General features: G+C 47.0%; 2 pseudogenes; both read left to right on the forward strand.

The window, feature by feature from the left end:
- The first annotated feature begins 792 nt into the window (after positions 1-792).
- LOC136449578 (serine carboxypeptidase II-1-like) lies at positions 793-2,108 on the forward strand (annotated as a pseudogene).
- A 1,948-nt stretch (positions 2,109-4,056) lies between these two features.
- Positions 4,057-22,312, forward strand: LOC136449579 (serine carboxypeptidase II-1-like; annotated as a pseudogene).
- Positions 22,313-23,296: the final 984 nt, after the last annotated feature.

Consider the following 23,296-nt stretch of genomic DNA (forward strand, 5'->3'; position numbering starts at 1 on the left):
TATATATGTGATGGATGAGATATATATGCGATGGATGAGATATATATGCGATGGATGAGATATATATGTTTGTATGAATGTATTTGTCATGATGAAATGCAAAAATAAAATAAAATTTGCCATTTTGGGTCACTTTGCCGAGTGTTGCACTCGGCAAAGGACCCCTTTGCCGAGCGCAATGGTCACAACACTCGGCAAAGCTGGCAAAATGGGCGACCAGAAAACAGATTTTCCTTCTTTGCCGAGTGCTGTGACTATAACACTCGGCAAAGAAATTTAAAAAAAAATTAAACTTTGTCGAGTGCCTGCCGTGTTGGCACTCGGCAAAGAGTTTTTTCAAAAAAAATAAAAAAATCTTTGCCGAGTGCCTAGAGGGGTGGCACTCGGCAAAGAAAATTTTCAAAAAAAATAAAAGCTCTTTGCCGAGTGCCTTCCGGGTTGGCGCTCGGCAAAGAATTTTTAAAAAATAAATAAAAATCTTTGCCGAGTGCCTGGAGGGTTGGCACTCGGCAAAGAATTTTTTTTTAAAAAAAATTAAAAAAATCTTTGCCGAGTGCCTGCAGGGTTGACACTCGGCAAAGTGACCGTCAACGGGACCGGCGCCGTGACGGTCGCTTTTCTTTGCCGAGTGCCCGATAAAATACACTCAGCAAAGAGTGCTTTGCCGATCAATTTTTTGCCGTGTGTGCTTTGCCGAGTGCCGCACTCGGCAAAGGCTTTGCCGAGTGCAATATAGCCTTTGCCGAGTGCCTCAGGCACTCAGCAAAGAACCTGAATCCAGTAGTGTGGTTGCCCAGAGGATATGATCAACCACTACCGAAAACAATGACTTTGCCGTGTGCCCGATGGAATGCACTCGGCAAAGCTTTTGGCACTCGGTAAATCAGCCGTTTCTGGTAGTGAACTTACCCGAGGTGCAGGAAGCTTTCCATGCCAATGTTACTGGAATACCATATGCGTGGATAGGCTGCAGGTCTGCTCAAATGCTTTCATCTTGTTTAATTTTATTCCACTAGAATACCAGAGTACCAGTAAAGTCGGTCGTGCATGATAATTTGCACTAAACTCCACTGAATATTTTCAGTGACCCGATATATGAATATTGGAAAGATTCACCGAGGTCCATGCTTCCTATTTACCGTGAACTTATCTCGGCGGGCCTAAGGATATGGGTCTTCAGGTACATTGGATTTCTATCGTTGAGAGCATGCATGGCTTCTTCTGAATCCTAAATCTTTGACACTCGCAATGAGTTGGTAATAAATGAGTGTGGATTTTAATCTTCTCTTATTACATTGGTCAATTTAATTTGGCAGCGGCGACACAGACTCCGTCGTCCCCCTCACTGCTTCAAGATACTCCATTGATGCGCTATCTCGATCTACCAACGATCACAAAGTGGTATCCTTGGTACTACGACGAAGAGGTTAGTCTGGGACACCACCACTGCATCAAATCTGGCAGTCCCGATCTTTCAAAAAAAAAATCTGGCAGTCCCGATCTTTCAAAAAAAAAATCTGGCAGTCCCATTGCCCTCTCAGCTACATACACTAATCATGTCGATCTGTAATGGTGTGGATCATGCTTATCTGCAGGTTGGTGGATGGTGCCAAGTGTATGAGGGTTTGACGCCGGTGACGGTCCGAGGTGCAGGGCACGAGGTTCCCCTCCACCGTCCACGGCAGGGCCTGAAGCTCTTCGAGCACTTCCTGCGAGACGAGCCCATGCCCAAGCCTGTTGAGAGTGTTCAGTCATACTAGAATTTGTTGTCTCGCTTGGCTTGATGAATAAGGAGGCCGGACTTGGCAATCCATCTTCACACATTCACCACCACATTTTCAGGTGGCCATGTTGTATATTTCCACCTGTCCAATCAATAATCGACGTTGGCCAAACGTCGCGCTCCTTTTAATTTGTTTCATGAGTGACTTTCTGAAATAATAAGCAGAATAAAATGTCACTCGCTAGAATGAGCTGATTGTATCTTTCCTTTCGAGTTATTTTTATAGCACCTAGCTTGGCACACTTTCACGTTGGAAGATCGATAGTGGTTGCTCCAGAAGTTGTAATGGCAAGATTGGTAGAGCTCTGCTCCCAGCTTCTTTGGAGCAGATTTTGCGGATGTCTACCAAAGACTTTAAATGCAATTGAATTTTGGTAGGAAGTTGACGAGCATCAGTTCTCCGGTCCAACTCCTTGTGAGCGAATTTTTAGTTGAGGGTTAAAAATATCCCCTCGACTGTCCCATTGCTTTGTCTAAGTTTCGTATCCCTTTGACCCTTTCACGTTCTAAATCTACGTCCAAATTTCACCTAGTTAGTTGTTCCTTATGAGCGCGCCCTGTCAGGACCACATGGTCCGCAGCGTGCCACGCCATTGGCAGCACAACACCGAGAGCTCCATGCTTACTAGCTACTAGTTACTACATGGAGCTAGATTGTTATTTTTTAGACCCAAGACATTCACCTAGCTTTATTGGAAGCCTAACGAAAGCCGGCCAATAGTCACTGTTAGGGTTACCAGCTTACAACGTAGGTCAACACAGTTAAAAGAACTCGAACTAAGCTCAACTCACAGGTTGAAACTCAACAAACTAAGAGCAAACTCGACAAACTAAGCAGCATCTAGTAAAATAAAGTATCAGACTCCAGTTTAGTAAGATGACAAAGTATTGCTCGCCACTCAGCAAACTAAACACGAGCTAGAAACTCTACGGATCACAAAACCTCCCCCCACAGTCCTTTCGACTAGATCGCATGGGGCCATTAGCTGATAGCTCCGTGCCTCGCTCCGTCCCACGCTCGCTTTCGATCGGCTGCTGGCCAGTCATCACTCACGTCGACGTACGTACGATATCAGACGACCCCACACAAATCCACATGCGACGTACGCGTTGCATCAGTGCCGCGTAGATAGTGGGAAGGGCGTACGTACCGCTCCGCGCGACGCTGCAAATCGTCGCCAACCTTCGTCCTCGTCCCTCTATATCCTCTCTTTCATGCACGTTCGAATTTGCATGCGGAACTGTCGCGTCTGTCTTGGCAAGGAAGCGGGCATGACCCAGTATACGTGAAGACGTGGATGTAGGCCGCAGCCCGGTGCCCCGGCACGAAGTCTGTTTTTTTGACCCGGCCCGATACAAAGGGCCCTAGGCACGCTGAGTGGCACGACACGACTTGGTAAATAATCTAATACCTGGTGAAGAAGAGAAGAAGGCCCCGGCCAGCACCCAGAGCCAACTTCACTGCAAAGTTTAATGCCATTTTACGCTCTATCGACCCCTCCCCTCACCATCCCCTACCGCTGGTCCCCCGCCATGGCACACACATGGCAACCCCACCAAACTCATGTTGAGGACTCACGATGCCTCGTCCTCGAGCCTCAACGGTACGCGTGGATGCGTGGTGACGCCCGCCATCCACTTCTCCACCCCTCGTCTCTGCTGCGCTGCATGACTCCCAACCGCCACAGTCCTTGCTCCATGCCTCCTCGCAGCAGAATGTCCTCCGCGGGTCCAGTCTAGAGCGGATCCATGATGAAGGACCGCCTCAACCGCGCTGAAGGACCTCCTGCGGCTTGCAGCCTCGCGTAGCTGCGGCCCCAGCCTCCTCCCTCTCTTTCTCTTTCTCTCCGTCGGCATTCAATAGGCCTTGGGTTGGCCTGACCCGTCAGTTTGGCTATGCTTTCTTGGCCGGGCCCAGTGGCAGATTCAACGGGGGTGGGGGGGCTCGAGCCCCCCTACCGATACGAAGCCCTGGAGCCCTCTGAATTTTTAGACAAAGTTCTATTATGTAGGTGGGTCTGAGACTTAAGATCGAGCAGCAGTCGGAGGTAGAAGACGACTATGTTGCTATCGCACTTTTGTTCATCCCCCTAAAATTTTTTCTAGATCCGTCGTTGGCCGGGCCAACACAAAAAAAAAGTCAATAGTGCCGTGCCTAGACCGTTGGCCAGGCACGAAGCCCAGTTCGGCACGGTCCGGCGTGCCGTGCCTAGCCCGGTGGCAGCAGGCCGTGCCTAGCATGGGCCGTGCTGGGTCGAGACGGGCGGCACGAACGTTCATCTATAAGGATACGTATACGTACGGAAAGAATCATGGCAATCATTCAGAATCGAGATAACGAAACAGCAAGGCCACAAGACCCAACCAACCACCTGTGCATGCTTTCCATGAAGCTTCCCCTGCCTGGCGGCGCCATAATTGGCTCACTTGCTCCTGGCCTCCATAAATCCATGCCTCTAGGCCTTCACTGTCCAGTGTCCACTCCTCGTACAAGTGTTCTTGCTCTGCAGCTCTTCTCCCCAACCAGTCCAGCACACTCCCATCCGAGCGCCAATGGCGGCCGCCACTGTCCTGGCCGCCATACTGGCGATGTCCTGCTGCTGCTGTGCCGCGTCCGCCACCACCACGACGGTGACGGCAGCGGCGGAGTCAGACCGCATCGACAGACTGCCGGGCCAGCCGCTCGTCAACTTCTCCATGTACTCCGGCTACGTCACCGTCGACGCGGCCGCGGGGCGGGCGCTCTTCTACTGGCTCATGGAAGCCTCCGGCGTGCCGGCGGACTCGGCGCCGCTCGTGCTCTGGCTCAATGGCGGGCCCGTGTAATCCTCTGTAGGCTACGGCGCTATGGAGGAGCTCGGCGCCTTCCGCGTCAACCCCGACGGCGCGACGCTCTCCTTGAATCCCTATGCATGGAACAAAGGTCCAGTTTCGATGCCTCTCTTTTATTTTTTCAGTAAAGCTAGCTTATATTATATATTATTTATATATGTTTGTCATGGTGGCGATGGATGGATTGGTTTGCTTGCAGTGGCGAACGTGCTGTTCTTGGACTCGCCAGCCGGCGTCGGCTACTCCTACACCAACACAACCAATGATCTGTACGCTGCCGGTGACAACAAGACAGGTGACGAAATGACGGTTATTTGATTTTGTATTCACTTTAGTGAATCTTGTAATGAATATTTGAGACCCTAATTTTAACTGAAAAAATTTTAACCTGAAAACTTTGGTTTGTCGTATCTCCATCCGAGGTCGTTCGAAAAAATAATAATTTGAAATTCTGAGAACTTGAAACATAATTTTTGAACTTTAAATGATTTTGAATGAAAAAAGTCACGGACTAAAATGTTTTAAATATCTTCGAGCTCTACAACTTTAATACACACTTTGTCTCTTCCTCTTATATTAGTATGTTGCATGATAGCTTTAAAAGTAACTAACATCTCAATCTAAGTGACAATACACATTCTCTAGCTAGTGCATAACATCTCAAAGTTATACCTTTTGTTGGATTAATGTACCAAGAAAAAACAAATTTTCATTCCTACATGCTATTGTTCCCCGTCGGACACAATCAAGGCACACGTGGAAACAGACCTACTGACAAGTAGGAGTTTTAGTAATTTGTTGTGTCCTGTTGCATGACACTGATATCTGAACAACCTATAAACAAATCTATACATTGTGTATATATACATGTTCCAATATCAATGATAAATGAGTTTGATTCTCCAAAATACTTTCCACTTTCACAAGTCTTGTTGTTCTTGCTCTTATGGATGTTTCTTGCTAATGTTGTGCAGCTCATGACTCGTATGCTTTCTTGATAAATTGGTTGGATCGGTTCCCGCAGTATAAGCATCGTGATTTCTACATTGCCGGAGAGAGCTATGCAGGTGAACTACCATAAAAATTTGCCACCTCTGTATGTGATAGAGATTATGCAACTAGTGGTATCTAGAGCTCTTTTTTTTTGCGACAAAGAGCTTCTATTGATCATATAGAAACAGGATTACAATCTTCAGCCAACAGATTGAGAATACAGGATGGGGCTGATTGTTACTCTCCCATCCTGCTATCATCTGAGACTTGCTTAGCCAAGGTATGAGCTACTTGGTTACAAGACCGATTGGTGTACACTAGTGAAAAATTAACAAAACCAGCACTAAGAGCTCTAATATCCCTCAAAATCGGTTAAATGCAAGCTCTATGGATGTCCATCGTCTCCCACATCTTCACTCCAGCACTAAGAGCTCTAATATCCCTCAAAATCGGTGAAATGCAAGATCTCTGGATGTCCATCGTCTCCCACATTGTTAATTTTTCACTAGTGAACACCAATCAGTATTGTAACCAAGTAGCTCATACCTTGGCTAAGCAAGTCTCAGATGATAGCAGGATGGGAGAGTGGCAATCAGCCCCATCCTGTATTCTCAATCTGTTGATTGAAGATTGTAATCATGTTTCTATATGATCAATAGAAGCTCTTTGTCGCAAAAAAAGAGATCAGATATACGTACCTCCAGCATAATTTGTTGCAATGATTCTTTTTCAGGCCACTATGTCCCTCAACTGTCTCGGGTAGTGTATCGAAACAATAAAGGAACTGAGAATCCAACCCTAAACTTCAAAGGTTTCATGGTTAGAACTTCTTGAGCTTAGATTGCTTTATGCTCCCTTAATTAGTTTGTTCATTTCTAGTTAGAAATAACCAAGTGTTCGGTCAATGCTCTAGGTTGGAAATGCGGTAACTGACGATTACCATGACTACATGGGCACATTTGAGTATTGGTGGACACATGGGCTTATCTCCGATGAAACTTATGCGAAGTTGTGGTCGACCTGTAAATATGATGTGGCTGAGCACCCCTCTGAGGAATGTCAAAAGATCTATGAAGTTGCCTATGATGAGCAAGGGAATATTGATTTCTACAGTCTCTACACGCCTACTTGTAAGAAGACTTCATTGGATAAGCGCAGGCTAATAAGGGGAAGAATGGTATGTTTGAGTTGCTACAAAAATTTATGGTTTCCTTATAGCTAATGGTAGTATTGTATACTGAATTCTCCCTAAATTTTTTTGACTATCTACTATATTATTAACAGTAGCTCATCAATATGTGCTCCTACATGGCCTAGAATGTTAAGTTGCATAAGCATTAAATATTTTGTGGATAAATTTATTGTGTACAGCTAATCAAAGTTAATTGTATTTATTCTCTCTCCATTTTAGAACACAATACCCATTCAAATACTCTGTAATCTCTACTCGACAGTGATAGCTTTACCGATTATTGTATATATATTTTCATTCTTTGCATTGCACCATTGTGTGTTTTTAATATATATTTAGTTGAAACATTAGCTTAAGTTGCATCGACTTTTTGCATCTTTTGTGACATTATGAACATATATTTTGGCTTTGAACTATCGATCTTATTAATCTGTTTTTTATCCAAATGTTAAGTTCAAAACTTTAGTTCTTGTTGTATCTTTCATTCAAAACTTCATTTTATATTTTATTAAAAAATAAATCTAGGCCTTAGACTCCACTCTTAGATACTATAATGGCGTGAATAGTTATTTTAGCCTTCACCACTGCACTCAAGAGTTGAATTTCCTCTCTCAAAGAACCATATGTGCAGTAGTATTGTTTTATAAAATAGAAGTAAGATGGTTACTATTAAAATACCAGCACTAACATGTCATAATGTTTTAGTCAAAATGTATAAAATTATCTAAAACAATAACTTACTCAATTTGTTGTCATAGAGTTTTGATATAACTTAAATTAAATGCCAATTTCATTGGTATGTGGTTTGTTAAGGGAACATTCTTTTCACGATCGATAAACTATAAAAATATGTATTTACCACTAATGTATCATGTATACTTGGTATACATTGTGACACATAGCATATATATATTTACTTTGAATTTAATAGTGGTTTAACTAGGTAATTTAGAAACATACATTGTGCACTTTATGGTTATTATTTTTTCCCATAATAGCTTACATCATTAATTTAGATATTCATTTGAGAGATATGTTAGTTTATGTTTTTGCCATGACAGATGTAGGTAATTTAGATGCTAATTAAAGGGTTACTTTATATTATCTTTCATAAGGTTAGATGAATGTAATTTAAAAAAAATTAGAGGTTAGTTTAAACTATCTTTTGTACAGGCAGAGGTTGGTGGTTTATATGTAGTTTAGATGATGATTTATGTTTTTCATTATAACAATAGTGGACATTTGTTTAGAAAACAAAATATATCCAGTTGTTATTATTTATAATGTTTAAAATTTATTGTATTAATAATAGATGTTTCTTATTATTATGATAATTTCTAAGCTTTTATTTTTTTATAGTGCGCCTTCATTGTGGACCTCTAGTTAGCAACATTAAGATATATGTTGTCATCTTTTGTATTGCACCTCTATGAGTAAGCTTAAGTTATATAAGGTCTTGTTGCATCCCATTTTGTGAGATTACAAATCTATATTTTGGCTTTCACTTGTGATCTTACTAGTTGTAGCAATTTTTCCACGTGTTAAGTTGTGACTCTAGTGGTTATTGTATCTTTTATTCAAAAAAATTCTTATATTTTATTTAAAAATATATATTATAGTTATAGACTATCTCTAGATGCATAGTAAAAGCTATGCATCTAAAAATCAAAACGACACATAATTTGAAATGGAGAGAGTACATTCTTTGTTACTAAATGGCATAAACAACCATTTTAGCATGCACCACAATACTCAAGACATTGAATTTGCTAGAATGAAGAATCACAATTGTTGTAATACTACTATATAAAAATAGAGAGTACCTAGAATTAAATTAACAGTACTTGATATGTCATAATGTTCTGGTCACTTATATATAACTTAAACAACTTACAAAAAATCATTATCATAGATGATTATTAATATAATTTAAAGTGAGTTGTCAGTGTGATTGGTATGCTGTTTGTTAAGGGAACATTTTTCCACAATTGGTAAACTACTAAAATAAATATCTATCCTCACGTATGCTTGTTTACTCGGTCGGTGGCACATAGAATTTATGCTTACTTTTAATTTAACGGCGATAAAAGTGTGTAATTTAGAAACATACAAAATATACTTTATGGTTATTGATTGAATTATTTTCCAAAATAGCTTTTATTGGCCTTTTGGCATAGACTTGGTGATATTTTAGGTTACTTTTATAACGATGGAAGTTGGTACTTTGGGTACAAATTAAGGGCCTTATTTTATATTATCTTTCATAAAGGCGGCATATGTGGGTAATGTAAAAACTAATTTAGGGCTTAGTTTTGAAAGCAAGATATAATTCACGCAATATTTATTCCATTGGCCATTTAGGCAAATATGTATTACAACAAAGGAAGGTAATACGATGATTGAAACTAATCCTAGCCAATGGTAGAGAGCCGAGAGACATGGGCACAGCCGTAAGGTCTGCACAGCCCGGCATGGGCGAATTGCAAGTCGGCATCGAGCTATGCTCGAGCGGCGTGGAGATCCTCTAGGGGTTGGATGACATCCTCGACCACCTTGATGATGGCCGCGTCCATCTTGGCAACCTGGAGACTGGCAAGGTTGGCGCGCGCTGCCGCGATGGTGGCAGTTTCCAGGGACGCGGCATGAGACGGTCCCTGGGAAGCGGAGGCCATGGCGAGAGGAAGAAAGAGCACGCCGGAAGAGAGAGGTGGCGGTGGTAGGGACGCATGCACGGCGTGAGTCCGACGGCGGTAGGAATGTACGCATGGCATGAGGCCGACGGCGATATTAGAGGTGCATAAGCGACGGTCTCAGGAGCGAACCGCTCGTAGATACCATGAAAGTGAGATATAATTCACATAATTTTCATTCCATTGGTCAGTTAGGCAAATATGTATTACAAGGAAGGTAATACGGAGATTGGAACTAATTCTGGCCAATGGTAGAGAGCCGAGAGACCTGGGCACAACCGTGAGGTCTGCACAGCCTATGCATGAGATCCTACATGCCTAGCTAATTGTTGAGCCAAGAGACTGTAGTCGAGTTCATAAATCCGGGGTCCCTCGCGGACCTGGCTTCCCCGCAAAGGCTCGGCCCAAAGTAGATAGCTCGTAACTCATTGGGCCGGCCCAAGTATATAAACAGCAGGCCAGAAAGGCGATCCAATCACCGATCAGAAGATCTGGCCATGGAGGAGCAGCAGCCTGTTTTCCGACTTCGGCCCACCTCTCTGGTCGGAGCGCTCACTTCGGTCTCTAGCCACCTCCGGACTGGCCTCTCCGACCGGAAGGTCTGGCTAAAGCACCACTTTCGACTCTGACCCCACGTCTCCGACCAGGGGTACGCAAAAACCCCGCTCGCTATTCTTCTCCAACTGACGCAATCAGAGCCGACTAGAACCAACCGACCGGGGACGCCCGCTCGAAAAGGACCAGGGAACGAACAGGAGAAAGCAAGGCCGGGCACACAAGTCAGACCACGATACCAGGGACCGTACCCTGTATGCATGCAGAAACAGTACTCTGCAACCTCCCTAACACACAGTGTTGTAGGCGTCTGACATTTTCCCTACAGTATTATGGGCGCCATTGAACTCCCATATGGTAAGGCTCCCCCACATGCCTCTGGGCATCAACAGTGTTATGGGCGCCGGCATTTGCCGTACCGAGTGAACATGGTGAAACTCCTCATATGCCTCTAGGGCATCAACAATATTGCAGGTACCTGACATCTGCCATAACCGAACAAAATGACGGAACCTCCCACATGCAACCGATGTTCAACTAGTGTTGTGGGCGCCTACCATCATCATAGTACCCGCCAGCGTGGGCAACAAGACTTAAAAGCATATGTACTCTCTCCCTCTCACTTGTAAGGCCATCCCCTTCATCTATAAAAGGGGATGTGCTCTCTCTCAGCATTCAAGTGATTCCAGATTCATTAGATCGACTAAGTTCACTAGCACACAATCACAGAACCACTAGGTTCGAACCCCAAGTACACGCTTGAATACTTAGCTCATAGTGGAGCTCCTGTCGCTCTCGGCCCTTCCGACCGGAGTCCAACTGGACCTCTTGTACCCCCATCTTTCTCCTTCTTATTTATAACCCCACTGCAAACTTCAAGCACCTAGGCTTAGGAATAAAGTCATCGACCGACTCAAACTGGACGTAGGGCACGTTGCCTGAACTAGTATAAACCCTATGAAATTGAGTGCTAGGCCACCTCCGATCATAACGTACGGCAAAACTACAAATATTTACTTGTTGGTCACTTTCTACCCTGATAGTTGGGCTATCCTATGGGAAAGACGTTGTACGTTCAACACTTTTTGGTCATCGGATGGCCCACTTTTCTACCACCTTCGCCATGGCGGGCTCAGGCGATATGACTCGCTTTGTCTCACTGGAGTTTCCTGCACTCCCACCGGTTGGGATGCGGGTTCCACCAGTTTTTGAGTCGTCCCAGGCCTTCCTCTTTGGAAGCCTGGACTTCATCGCCGACCGACTCGGCGTACTACACCTCCGTGAGGAGGCACTTGTTTCGGCACCCGTCGGAGGGGCGCCCCCATCGACTCCGGGATGCACGACTTCGACAACGCGGCATCCGCTGCTTCATTCCAAGCAAACTCTCTGCTCAAACCCCAGTTGTAAGTAATGTACATGCTGTTATTTACCTGCTATTCTCCATCTTCTGTCGATCACCCAGAGGGACCCCGTTGTCCCCTGCCGCAACCGTCATACGATTGGTTCCCCTACGACCTCGCATCTCCCGCAGACGCGTATGCCCGGGGACTACGAAGGATGTCGGCTGCCTCCCCCTCTCACATCCGAATTCATGGGGATGGCGAGCTACTCTCCCACCTATTTCCTCGACATCATGGATGACGATGTTGAGAGTGATGGCTCCAGCATCGGTGACAGTGGTGCCTGGCCACCGTTCGCCTCGAGAGTGCGCTATGGCGGACTGCTTCGGGACAGCCACCGGTTGTAACGGAGTCCTTGTAGACTCACACCCCTCTGGACCCACATGTGGAGACCACCGAGCTCACATGGGAGCACGGCGAGGAACTACGACAATAGTGGCTGCACCAGCCACCAACTACGCCTGTGCGCTCGGTGCGCCACACTGTGCCCCACGCGCATAGACCGATGAGCGGCACTCAGGGTGGCGCCCAGCTGGGTCCAGCGCAACACCATGGATAGGGGAACAATCCCCCATAGTTTGCTCAGGCTAATCAGAACATCACCACCGCGACAATGCTTCTACGCGGCCTCCCCGAGCCAAACGACCCTCAAAAATAGGCGATCCACCAAAACCTTCGGGCACTAGTGGAGACCATCGCCGTTCAACTGGCGAAGAGCTCTGTATCGCGACACCGATTCACGGCCTCTCTCCCCACCAGGGGAATGAGGACACAACAGACGAGTTGCTCCACCCACTCACCACTACAACTGTCGAGTGCGGCATAAGAGGTCGCACCCGTGCCTCGTCTTGACTTGACGACTGCCTCGTACCGACCGCCTGTATACGCGAGGCACTGGGCTGAACCGAGACACATGCAGTAGTGACCGGAGTCCTAGGCCTGATGGCTCAAGACCATAGACCTTTGTCCAACACCTCCAGCAAGCGCCACTCCCACCATGCTCCAACGGAGGCTGGGGCATAGGCAAGGCCAAGCACCAGGATTAGGATGAGGGCCCCTCCATGCAGAGGGGAAAAAAGAATAGAAAAGATCGCCGTCGACCGGCCAACTCTGCGTTAGAGCCACGGCTGATCACATGGACAAGCAGCCCCAGCAGGACCCTCTGGGCCACTTCCATGAGCTCATGGAGAGCCCGTGCACCAACCACGACTACCCCGTCAAACACCTCTACAAGGACTGCGAGCTCCTCAAGCGCCTTCTGCGATAGGCCGATGGGCCAAAGGTAGAAAAAGGCGAAGAAGCAGTGGCCAAGAAAGGAGACTTAGCGGCGAACAACTGAAGGTTGAAGTGATCCGACCGAGGTGCCTACTGACCGAAGGACAACAACGACGACATTCTTACCAAATGCTTGGAACAACTATATCATTTTTTCTTCCCCTAAGTTTCAGTCTTACCATTGTTTACTTAGCAGTTTGCTCCTATAAGAGCGCCCTGACCTGAACACTTTTTGGTCCAGGTCGCTCGAGGGCTCCACGAGGGTACACTACTACCTCTCTTTTTCATTTACTATCATATGGTAAAACTCCTTACCCAAACAAAAGGGTAGTTCATTCCTTTAATTTGCCTTATATAGCTTTGCTTTAAAACATTCCGACCGATTCGCACCCTGCCTTTCCTACGGTTACTGAGTAGCTGAGCCTCGTGAGCCATGCCTCAGGCTCCCAAGGTTGCAGCCTATGAGAAGGACCGAGCAAGTATGAGAAAGAAAGAATAAAAAACAAAATTATGCTAAGGGAAAACTAAGGAACGAAAGGGACAAGCTTCCCCGAACGGAGTAACTCCATCATAAAAACAAAACTGATTATAGTCATTAAGTACACAAGAACGTTTACACAGGGACTCCCCCACGAACTTAAACTCTTTACGTTTACTAAACTACTTATACTTTACAAGCTATTGGGGCAGGCTCGGCGGCATCTGTTGTTAGTGCGGCCGGCGAAGGCTGGGGCTGCTCACTCCCCGGCGGGACGACATTCGGCTCAGTCAAAACCGGGGCAATGTCCACCTCCGACCTAGGATTTGTGCCATCCACAGGCTAGGCAATATCCTCCTGATGCATGCTTCTAGCCATGTCTTCATGGCAGACGTCCATCACCCATTGCGTAGAGACTTGCTCTGCCACCAACCTTGCCTGCAGCAGCAAGCTCTCCCAGAGCGTTTGGATGTCCTCTGTGCTCAAGCTGTCGGTGTACCCACTGCAAATAGTGGTGAAGTCCAGGTTTGGGTGGTACGTCGCCACCGAGGTCAACACCCCCGATGCTTCGTAGAATAGCCCACTTGTGATAAGATCCCAGACCGCATCCGGGACCTCCACCAACTAGACGGCGGGCGCACTAGTGCTTGGCGCCGACCCGAAGACCTCAAAGATGACAAGCTAGGCAATGTTTGTGGATCTGGTCAAGTTCCCCTTGAGAGCACGTCGCTCTTTATGAGACTTGGCCAGCTCCTCTGCATTCTAGCTAAAAGTCACCTTGACCATCTCTAGGTTCCACTCTAGCGCCTTCACCTTTCCACTCAGCTCTAAAAGAAGGGCGGCAAGCTCAAAAATAGGCTAAAGAAAGAAACCACCATGACAAAAAACAGAAAAGGCATGTACCAACATGGAAGTTCTCAAGGGTGGAGAATTCCTCCACCTACCGAGTCCACCTGCTCACACAGCCGGGCGCTCACCTCCTCCATCCCCATCACCTGGCCCTGAAGCGTGAGCACTTCCTAGTCTACCTCTGATCAGGCCTTTCGAGCCAACTCTAGGGTGCTCCACTCCAACACCAAGGTGCTCCGCTCTGACTCAAGGGCCACCAAGGATTCTTGGAGCGCCACCGTGGTGTCTGCTAGGGATGTCCACAACCCCGCCTTGGTCTCCACCTAGCAGGCCTTTGCCACCTCAAGCCCCCGCTCGGTGACAGTCGACCGCTCTACTACACGCTGCCCCTCCGCCCATGCCATGGCCACCTCAGCCACTTGGTCCTAGGACTCACGGTGAGCGAACTCTAGGTGATGCTCAAGGTCAGCCAAACAGGCATGCTCCATTAGGAGGAAGCGGGACTTGCAGGATGACATCTCCTTTAGACCCTACAGAAAACAAGCATGCTGAGGCAACCAACAAGAGATTCAGAGGTCAAGGACAAATATGGGAAACTCACCTCCGCAGCGAGCTATAGGTCGACCTGGACTAACAGTTGGGCGGACTTAACCCGCTCCTAGGCATCCCCGAGCTTCACGGACAAGTTGGCGAGTTCGAACACCATGGCGAGTCCTTTCCCCCCAAGGATGTCCCAGAGCTAACATTCTTGGGAATCCTGAAGGACGAACCGCACCTTTGCTGGGTCCTCAGGGTAGGGCCACTCTAGGTCACCCTCTGGTAGCCCACTGAAGGGCCTAGCCTCCGACTGAACCACCGCCAGCTCCCGCGACGACACCGGTAGCTCCACTATGTCATCAGCCTCGTCGTCGAGCGGGATATCCACCACCTCGGTTGCGCGGGCCACCGCCGGGTGTTTCGACTCCGTCCTGGCCACATCTTCCCCTGGCGCCTTTGGCTTCCGACCATGAGGGTGAGCCATGCAGCCCTTGACCTAGTGAGGTAGGGAGCTTGGTCTCCCTCTCCTACTTTGCCATAGCTGGTGGAGGAGGGGCCGTGAGAGTCACCTCCGACGCAACCTCTGCCGGCAAAGCTCTCCCAGAGAATAGCCACCAGAAAGAAGTCTGTGTGTAGCTCCATCCCAAGGAAAGCCTCGCAAACTGGTGACAAAGTCGGCGATGTGCAACACCCCTGTTGGATTGAGGTGTTGTAGCTCTAGATCCCACTCATTGAGGAGTCCACGCAGGAACCAGTGCGTGGGGTATCCTAACACGTGCTCCTAGAAGGTAAGAAAGGAAACCACCTTGTCAGGCCGAGGTTGTGGGAACCCCTCCCTCCCAGGAGCCCTCCAGTGCGCCACCTCCTTCGGTGGCAGAAACCCCTTCGTAGCGAAGGCCTTCAACACCGACTCCCTCATAGTGGATGACCTCTAGTCTAACATTTCACTCCGAGTTCGCAAAAAGATTTGTGAGTTTTTCTCTTCTCCCTCGCTCTATCCCTTTTCTTTCCTAGAAACCACCACAGCTCTCAAGAACACTCTCGGTAAGAAAGAAAAGGAAAGGAAGCGGCAGATGAGGAATAGGCAAAAAACAGGGCGAAAAAACTCTCCCTTCTCCTACTTAAGGAAAAGGGTACAACAATTAGGGGAGGGTGCGATGATTGGGAAAGACGAAATGGTGGAGCGAAAAACCCTCACTCTTTCCTATTTAATGTAGATGAGACGCACCCTGACCGATGAGACGTGCCCTGCCCGACAGAATGGCTCCTGATCAGATGGGACATGGCTTGGGTATGGCCCACCACTACTGCATGCCAGCCACTACCGCACAACGGGCATAAGAACCAAAGCGCCACCGCACTGTAGGTGGCCCTCCTGCTTCCCCAGGTGGGACTTGGAAAAACCCAAAATAGGATCTCCGCCGAGAGAGACCATCGGGCTTCCTAAGTCGATCGAACGGCTCAGGAAAACACACCGAGAGACAGGTAGGGAAGCAAAGGGACGTCCCATGTAGGCCATGCTGACTCCATCATGAATGATGAGTAGGGGTCCTCGGTCAGACATTTCCGACTAGAGCTCTTCAAACCCCAGTCACTCGAGTCATCAAGGTAACACTACCGACCCCCTCTATTTCTTTATAACCATTTAATACATCCACACGTGCATTCATTCCATACGCCCTGTGCCTCCCGGATGATTTGAGCCATGAACCGCCTAGGGGCTCGGGAACTAAGCATCAGCACGTGCAGCGAAATGTATCCCAACGCTCCATGTTACGTCACGAAGTGGCAGTTGCCTCATTCGACATGAGCAACAATAGAGCCTAGGGGAGAAAACATAGATGAGCCCCAGTGCGGCCCTCGCCCAGTCTGGCAGATAGGGTCATCTCAACCTTCTCGTTCGATCCTAAACCTCTTGCTAAGCCCACAGAATCTCCATCGAGGGAAGGCCATTAGGCCACCTGAGTCAGGTCTCTAGAACGACCTTGGCATCGGCCGGGTTGTAGGTAAAGGAGTAGTGGAATGTCATAAGAGGGTTATGCCGACCCCATCATGAATGATAGACCCGGATTCCACTCGATCATACCCTGTTAGTGAACTCACCGAGCGCGTCACTCGAGCCCGAGCGATCGGGACAAGCGATAAAACTTAGCCCCTCCAGGTTGTGAGGAACCGAGGATGGGTAACGCACACTACTCAAACCGACCCCTACTAAAGCCCAATGGGGCTCGGGGGCTCAAGACACAAAATGTCTGGGTCTACTGATCCCAAACCCGCTCCATCCAGCTATGCTTCGACTTGCACTCCAAAACTACCTAGGGTCTGTGACCCCAAACTCGCCCCATCCGGCTACGCTTCGACTGCACTTCAAAACTACCTGGGTCTGCGACCCCGAACTCGCCCCATCCAGCTACTGCTTCGACTGCACTCCAAAACTACCTAGGTCTATGACCCCAAAGTTGCCCCATTCGGCTACACTTCGACTGCACTCCAAAACGCCTAGGTCTACGACCCTGAACTCACCCCATCAGGATCCATGACTCCAACTCGCCTGATCCCACGATGCGCACCGACGCTAGGATTAGCGAGCTCTGTCTCAACTGATCCCTAAACTAACTAACTAACCGCCTCAGCTGCACAGGCAGCACCAATGCCAGGATCCATGACTCCGACTCGCCTGATCCCTTGACTAACTGCCTCGCCTGATCCCATGGCGCGCACCGATGCTAGGATCAGCAAGCTCCGTCTCAATCGATCCCTAAAAAACTAAAATGCCACAGCTACACAATGACGCCTTGGTTGACAATTCCATCTCGACTAAAAACATGCACGCACGCCCGCTGACAAAACCCCCTAGATGATTCTGCCCGAATCACTCGGGGGCTTTGGGGCTACACCCGCTGACAAAACAAAAACCTCCCCCACCGGCAACACAAAAAAAAACCTAGATGATTCTGCCCGAACCGCCCGGGGGCTACACCCGCGGGTGCGCTCGCACGCACGAAACAAAAATCCCCCAGACGATTCTGCCCGAATCGCCCGAGGGCTCAGGGGCTCCTATCGGGTTCATAAACCCGGGGTCCCTCGCGGACCGGCTTCTCCACAAAGGCTCGGCCCAAAGCAGACAGCGCTCAACTCATGGGCCAGCCCAAGTATCTAAATAGTAGGCTAGAAAGGCGATCCAATCACCAACTGGAAGGTCTGGCCAAGGAGAAGCAGCGCCTATTTTCTGACTCTAGCCCACCTCTCCGACCGGAGCGCTCACTTCGGTCTCCAGCCACCTTTGGACAGCCTCTCCAACTGGAAGGTCTGGCCAAAGTACCACTTCTGACTCTAACCCTACATCTCCGACCAGGGGTACGCAAAAACCCCGCTCATTGTTCTTCTTCGACTAACGTAATCAGAGCCGTCTGAAACTAACCGACCAGGGACTGCCCGCTCGAAAAGGACCAAGGGAACGAATGGAGAAAGCAAGGCAGGGCACACAAGTCAAATCACGATACCAGGGACCGTACCCTATACGTATGCAGAAACAGTACTCTGCAACCTCCCTGACACATAGTGTTGTAGGCGCCGAATATTTTCCCTACAGTATTATGGGCGCCATTGAACTCTCATACGGTAAGGCTCCCCCACATGCCTCTAGGCATCAACTAGTGTTATGGGTGCCAACATTTGCTGTACCGAGTGAACATGGTGAAACTCCTCACATGCCTCTGGGCATCAACAGTATTGCAGGTACCGACATCTGCTATACCCTGAACAAAACGACAACACCTCCCACATGCAACCGACATTCAACAGTGCTATGGGCGCCTACCATCATCCTGTACCCGTCGCCGTGGGCAACAAGATTTAGAAGCATTAGTACTCTCTCCCTCTCACTTCTAAGGTGAAAGCATCTAGGCCCCTAGTTGGGTTTCGATGTTTGATGCTAAAGGGGGAGAGGGTTCGAGTATGTAGACTCAGGGGAGAGCGACATCTAGGGGGAGCTAGTTATCTATTATTAGCTTATTATATACATTTGGAGTCTTATTTGTGTGATACACTATTACGTTTATGCATTCGTGTGTTTACCTTCATGCATACTATTATATCTATGCGATAGTGATATCTAAGTGATTGTCATTTATGACATGTGTGCTCTCTACTTTGAATTCATTTTGGAGATTGGCTTTCTTCTAGAGCTTGTGAAAAACTTCTTCTTCTTGCCAGTCGAACTTGATGCCACTCTTGTTTAGCTCTTTAATCACAAGATGATAGCGTTCCTCACGCTCACTCTTGGTTCCCTCATGGAGCGCACAAACATCTGACCATAGCATGCGTTGTTGATTGCTTCCACCCATAGAGCTTCGGGGGTGTTGTACTCATCTAGCATTGTCCTTGCAAGAGTGATCAAAGTCCGGATTCTTCCTCTCAACTACACCATTTTGACAACATCATCATATGAAGGTGAATCATCATCATCGCTATCGCTATCATCATCGCTAGCTCAAGGAGCTCAAATCTTCTAAGAAAGCTCTTAAAGATGGTATTGTCATCAATCATCAAAAAGGGGAGAGATTGAAAGCATCTAGGCCCCTAGTTGGGTTTCGGTGATTAATGATAATACAAGATTACTATGACTAATGTGTATTTTGCAGAGGCAATTAAGTTAGGTCATGGTAATGGAGATCAATTTGGCAATAAAGGTTGTCATGCCCCTACGATGGAAATCGTTTTGGTTTTCAAAGGATGGATGACAAGGTTAAGGATGACTAGTTCTAAGTGTCGATTGGAGTTGGAGTGACACTTAGAGTAGTTTAGGACTTTGTTTTTCCTTTGGCTATACTATTAAGGGGGTATGGATGGGTAGCTTGACCTAGGTGAGTCTAGTGAGTTAGGTGTGGAGCACACTTATTAAAACTAGCACTAGGTAGCTCCACAACAGCCCTATGATCCTATGGAGCAAACTTCATTCACATATGTTCGAGAGTTAGAAGTGAATGGAGGGTCAAATGCTGACCGGACGCTGGCTCCGGTGCGACCGGATGCTGGCCGCAGGGTCCGGTCAGTTCATTTGATCAAGAGATTGTGTTCAGTGCAACTGGACGCTGGAGAGGTCAAGTGACCGGATGCGGAGAGGCAGCGTCCGGTCGACTCCAGTAAGGTTCCAGAGAAGGGAATCTACGACCGGACGCGTCTGGTCAGTACTGACCGGACCCTAGGGGTTCAGCGTCCGGTCGAGTACAGTAAGGTTCCAGTGAGGGTTTAATGCGATCGAACGTGTCTGGTCAGTGGTGATCGGACCTTGCCAGTGTCTGGTCAACACTTTATCACTGGAATGCAGGTTGAACTGACCGGAGCGTCCGATCAATATGACCGGAGCGTCCGGTCACCCCGTAGAAGCTCATAACGGTTCGTTTTTCAGGCTGCCTTATAAATATAAGCTCCACTCGTGTGTGGAGTCACTTTTACTCATTCTAACAGCTGAGAAACACGTTTGTGAGTGCCAAGAAGAGCAAGGTCCTAGTGAGGTGATTGAGATTAATGAATCCAAGACAGTAGCCTCATTAGTGAATCAAGAGTAGCAAAGTGTGCATCCACCGTTCTCATTAGGCTTCGAGTGGTCAAGTGAGAGTTCATGCTTGTTACTCTTGGTGATCGCCATCACCTAGACGGCTTGGTGGTGATTGAGAGCTTGGTGATCACCCGGCGGAGCGTGTGGGTGACCCAACTCAAGTTGTGAGCGGCTTTGGGTGATTCGCCACGACGTAGTGTCGAAGAATCAACCCATAGAGAGCACTTGATCCTTGCGCGGATCAAGGGGGAGCTACACCTTTACGCGGGTGCTCCAACGAGGACTAGTGGGGAGTGGCAACTCTCTGATACCTCGGCAAAACATCGTCATGTTCCTCTCTCTCTATTTACTTTGAGCATTTACTTTGAGCAATTCAATACTTGTTCTTACATTCATAGAATTGCCATGCTAGAGTAAGTTTGGGACATAGGTTGCAAGTTCATTGTGTGTTAGATTAATAGAAACACTTTTTCTAGGCACAAGAGGTTAATTGGGCTAACCGTAGGATTTGATTATTGCAAGAAAATTTAGAATTAGCCCAATTCACCCCCCTCTTGGGCATCTTGATCCTTTCATAAGGCCATCCCCTTTATCTATAAAAGAGGGATGTGCTCTCTCCCAACATTCAAGTGATTCTAGATTCATTAGATCGACCAAGTTCACTAGCACACAACCACAGAACCACCAGGTTCGAACCCCAAGCATACGCTTGAACACTTAGCTCATAGCAGAGCTCCTGTCGCTCTCGGCCCTTCCGACCGGAGTCTGACCGGACCTCTCCTTCTCGTTTGTAACCCCACTGCTAAACTTCGAGCACCTGGGCTCAGAAATAAAGTCACTGACCGACTCAAACTGGACGTAGGGCATGTTGCCTGAACCAACGCCTAAATATAGTCTAACAAGTTTGCTTTATATTTGATTTACGATATATGTGGTTGAGATGTAAATTAATTAGATATTTTATATTATCCTTTATAATAGTGTAGTTAGGTAATGTAGATACAAAGCAGGGGTTATTTAAATTTATGTACTTTTATAATGGTACAGAACCTCTTTATGTAAAAGAATATCCAATGGCTATTATTGACGATTATGATTAGTGTAGCAAATTAAAGGCTAAATATTTTTTATTACTGTGAGAATCTCTAGATTTATTATCAGCTCATGCATATTAACTACACATTTGTTCAAATGTAGCCTTGGTTGCCCAGAGGATATGATCCCTGCACCGAACTGTACTTCACAAACTACTACAACTTACCTGAGGTTCAGGAAGCTTTCCACGCCAATGTGACTGGAATACCATATCCCTGGATAGGCTGCAGGTCTTCTCAACTGCTTTAATCTTGTTTAATTTTAGGTCGTGCATGATAATTTGCACTTATCTCCACTGAATATTTGCTGACCCAGTATATGAACATTGGAAAGATTCACCGATGTCCATACTTCCTATTTACTGTGAACTTATCTCAGCAGGCCTAAGGATATGGGTCTTTAGGTACATTGGATTTCTGTCGTTGAGAGCATGGCTTGCCTTTGAGTAGTACAGTGGATTGGTAAATGAGTCTGGATTTTAATCTTCCCTTACACTGGACAATTTACAGCGGCGATACTGACTCTGTCGTCCCCCTCACTGCGACAAGATACTCCATTGATGCGCTGTCTCTACCAACGATCACAAAGTGGTATCCTTGGTACTATGATGAAGAGGTCAGTCTAGGACACCAGCACTGCATCAAATCTGACAGTCCAATTACTCTCTCAGCTACATACACTAACCATGTTTATAATGGTGTGGATCATGCTTATCTGCAGGTTGGTGGATGGTGCCAACTGTACGAGGGTTTGACGCTGCTGACGATCCGAGGTGCAGGGCACGAGGTTCCCCTCCACCGTCCACGGCAGGGCCTGAAGCTCTTCGAGCACTTCCTGCGAGATGAGCCCATGCCCAAGCCTGTTGAGAGTGTCCAGTCATACTAGAACTTGTTGTCTCGCTTGGCTTGATGAATAAGGCCGGACTTGGCAAGGCATCTTCACATTCGCCACCACATTTTCAGGTGGACATGCATGTATAGTATGTTTCCACCTGTCGTCCAATCAATAATCGACGTTGGCCAAACGTGCACACTTGCACTCCTTTTAATTTGTTTCACGAGTGACTTTCAAAAATAAGCACAATATAATGACGCTCGCTAAAATGAGCTGAGTGTATCTTGGCTTTTGAGTTACTTTTATACCACTCCACGTGGCACACTTTCACGTTGGAACATCGATAGTGGTCCCTCCAAAAGTTCTAAATAAAGTTTGATAGAGCTTCGCTAGAGCGGATTCTACCGATACTTGCCAAACATTTAAAATACACCTGGATTTTAGTGAGAGTTAACGAGCATCCGTTCTTCAATTGGACTCCCCGTAGGTCTAAGATCCGGCCTCGGTCATGGTCGTTGTCACAGGGGTTATGGTGCCGCTATGTATGATGGGGTAGGGGTTCAGTACATGTGTTTTTTAAGCTACGTAAGAAGGTCTTCTTTTTAATGCAATATCTTGAGTCTGTCTTCCTACCATAGGTCGAGTTTCTTCATTTATACTATACTATGTAGCAGTGGCGGAGCCATAGGGTATGCTGGGTATGCTTTGGCATACCCTGTGTTGACCAGTAAGTGTACAATATAATACAGGTATTATACATATGTATTTATAAAGAAAAAGAAAAAATACTCACCTGATCACGCCATCACGGAAGCAGCAAGTTAGAAGGCCTAGGAAGCGGCCCACGCAGCAAGTACGTACACACATACATGATAGTTCACTATTGGCTTTTGGTATTCTATAATCCTGAAGAATTAGGAACATAGGATTCTCAGACATCTGGATTCTAAGGAACATACTGCAGCTCGATAGAGATACATTGGTTTTAAAAATCCCAAGGTTAGCAATTGATTATAATATTGAGAAGTGTTAAAAAGGTATTTTCTACATTGGTTTTAGTGAAAATAAAGTTAAGAAATAAGATAGGAGATAGTCTTTTGGATAAGTCTAGTCACTTTCATTGAGCGGGATATTTTCTTTGAAGTTGATGAAAATGATATAATCAAGACATTTATGTCCATTCGAAAGCGTAAAAAAACTAGTTTCCGGTTCTCTTTTATGCC

Source organism: Miscanthus floridulus, chromosome 5 (assembly GCF_019320115.1).
Source record: "Miscanthus floridulus cultivar M001 chromosome 5, ASM1932011v1, whole genome shotgun sequence".
In the NCBI taxonomy this organism is placed as follows: domain Eukaryota; kingdom Viridiplantae; phylum Streptophyta; class Magnoliopsida; order Poales; family Poaceae; genus Miscanthus; species Miscanthus floridulus.